Source organism: Rhincodon typus, unplaced genomic scaffold (genome assembly GCF_021869965.1).
Source record: "Rhincodon typus isolate 14 unplaced genomic scaffold, sRhiTyp1.1 hic_rhity00006123, whole genome shotgun sequence".
Classification (NCBI taxonomy): Eukaryota; Metazoa; Chordata; class Chondrichthyes; order Orectolobiformes; family Rhincodontidae; genus Rhincodon; species Rhincodon typus.
The window spans coordinates 2,437-5,432 of NW_025971761.1; the positions used below are offsets into that span (position 1 = coordinate 2,437).

The following is a 2,996-nucleotide window of genomic DNA, read 5'->3' on the forward strand; positions in this document are numbered from 1 at the left end:
GAACAGATATCACCGATTGTGAATAACCTCAGAGAGATGCAAGCGACAGAGAGTCGCCGTGGATTCGATGGGCTGAACGGCTTCTTTCTGCACGGGAATGACGCCATGGGTTTATGACGTCACTCTCCCTGTCTCTGTGGCTGAAGCACAATTTGCAACTTCTTTAAAATTCCCAGCTCATCTTTCTCACTGTTCTGATGCCCTGATCAGGTTTGAATCTGATCTGTAGGAACTGGTATCCTTTCACTGCCTCATATCAGTAAATGTCGCTGAGAACGTTGGAGTCAGTGTCCCAGCGTCATCAGAGGAGGGGAAGCTGAAGTAGTACCACACACTGCCATTTGACACCTTTTAAATTCCCAAACCACTCAATCACTGAAGCACCTTGGAATGGAAAGAAAACAGAATTTTTAAAAAATCCACTCGTCTCAACATTTTGAATCTTTAGAACTGGGAATCAGAGGCACATGAAGGGTGAACTGTCCAACTGAGTAGAGACAGTTAAACTACCTTCCCTTCTTTAAGTGGCCAGGACATTCATTGATCCGAGACATTAAAAGGATTCCCTCCAGGCACTGCTCAGCCTTTGCTGCTGTTATTGTGAGGACAATAAATCCTCACTCCCTGAGCAGGCCTCGAGCCCAGGCAACAGTGGTGAAACTACAGTACCTTTACCACTAGACCACCTGGGAACAAGCAGACTTGCATCATTTCTTAATAACACAGCTTCTGGCTTTTATTTCATTGGTAATCAGTTGCTCCTGCAAAATGATCGCATCATTGAGTTTTTACAGTCTGGAAAGTGACCGAACATCCCAGTTTCCAGCACTTGGCCTTTTAGCCTTGTGTGCTCTCATGTTTCAAGTGTTCATTTCAATGTTATTTTCCCTGTAACATTTTAATCTCACGCATCACTACCAATGAGACTGAAGTTTGAGATGGGAAAACTGTGTTCATGCCCCCTCGGGGAAGTGAACCTCATTTTCACTCATAGCAGGAAACAAACAAGGACACCTTCCACCGAGAGTGCCAGAGGCTTTAGGAGAGCGCAGCCCCCAGAAAGCAGAATTTCACTCACTTGGCTCTATTGTCCCAGTGCAGACTTCAAAACTAGAACCTGTTTACAGCAACAAAAGGAAGCAGTCGGTGGCTGCCCCGGCTTTGTGTTCCTCCTGCGTTGTTCACCTGTCACTCTGCAGTTTTCCGGCTTCACCTCGCTCTTCCGGTCAAACTTCGCTCACGTCAGCTGCTTCCTGCCATTCCGAATGCTCTTCCTCAAGTCCGTGGTTGGACAAACAGGAATGTGGAATTTCAAACACATTTCTCGCTTGTGCAGGAAATGATGTTGTCATAATTTCAGCTGAGATTGAAAGGGCGCCTGTCGATCTTGGAAGCAGCGGGTGTGCAAAATTTGCCACAGGCCCCAGTGAGACTCGAACTCACAACCCCTGGTTTACAAGACCAGTACTCTAACCACTGAGCTATGGAGCCAGCCAAATAAATTTGGGAAGAGGGTCTCATGTGTTAGAAACGACAAAGGAATAGATAATTGGAGACCTTGTGTATAATGAACCAAGACGGAATAAAACCGAAACAGAGCAGAGGGGCATCACGTGCAGAAGGACGGGAGAATGCAAGGCCGAATCAGAGTATCCTGAGTCACATAAACAGATCTTTCCTGGTCGTCCAGTGATTACGATTCGGTGCCTTCACTGCCATAGCCTGTTAATGGTTAACATTTACAGCAATAAATACGAAATATTGACTGATCTTTAGAAGCAGAATTATGTCATTGACCATTCAAAATCGATTCACTCCATGTTACAGTTCCACATCAGCAATGCCAGCTGCAACTGTCTGACGTGTAATCAGTTTATAACAAGAATAGAGGGGAGGTCAGGAAAAGTGAAGGGCAATGGTAGTTTGTGAGATTTGACTGTCGGCCGAGTGGAGCCAGGCTCAACGTGGGTGCTGAAGACCAGTCTTCACTGTTTACCCTGGTATACAGATCACATTGGATCAATCACACAAGGACTCTCCTTTGTGTGTTGTCCTTTGCACATCACAACTCGGTTCAGTGCCTCGAGGGATTCGGAAACTTTTAATTTGGCAACTAACTCAGGTCAGTGGTCCACAAACTAAGCTGTGTCGGGCCACTATTTAAACGGGCCACCACTCATTGCAACGACCCAGAACTATACAGAAAGAGGAAGAACACCAATACAAAATCTTCGTTTTGAACGGATATCCCTGCAATTTCATCCGCAGGTGCCTACCAAATAGCAACAGAAACAGGACACATTATGCCCTAACACACTGGCTACACTGCCATACATCAAGAACATATCAGAACTGACAACTCCTATGACCACTAGGAATTACGGTAGCACACAAGCCCAAAGCCATGCTACGACAAACACTCACAAGGATTAAAGACCACATACCCACGACATGCAGAACCGACATAGTTTACAAAATACCGTACAACGACTGCCACAAACATTGTATCAGAGAGACAGGAAGGAAACTAGCCATCAGAATACATGAACATCAGTTAGCAGCAAAATGACACGACGAACTTTCCCTAATATCAGTACACTCGGACAATGAAGGCCATCAGTTTAACTGGGACAACATAACCGTAGTAGCCCAAGCCAAATATAGACACACATGGGAATTCCTAGAAGCATTGTTCTCAATCCATAATGCAATCAGCAAACATATAGAATTGGACCCCATATACAACCCATACAGAACAAACGGGAAATGACAGAACTCACCGCAACGGACCGGGCAGTATAAATTCAAAGTGGAGTAGAACAACATCGCTTCATCGGAAGTCTCACTCATGATGTTACCTAGTATGGTGGCGAAACGTCTGAACGAAAACAAGCCAGCTGGGCGAGCAAGTTAACAACATCAACTTTACCGTTTAATGTGTGGCTCAGTGTCAGTCTTTGTGATATTATACACACACTGTTGTACCCGCTTCTCCC

The 2,996-nt window shown here is 45.3% G+C and overlaps 1 non-coding gene across 1 annotated transcript; it reads right to left on the minus strand.

Moving 5' to 3' along the window:
- Positions 1–1,418: 1,418 nt before the first annotated feature.
- On the minus strand, positions 1,419–1,491 carry trnat-ugu. The gene has a single exon. It is a non-coding gene; the product is annotated as a tRNA-Thr (tRNA).
- Positions 1,492–2,996: the final 1,505 nt, after the last annotated feature.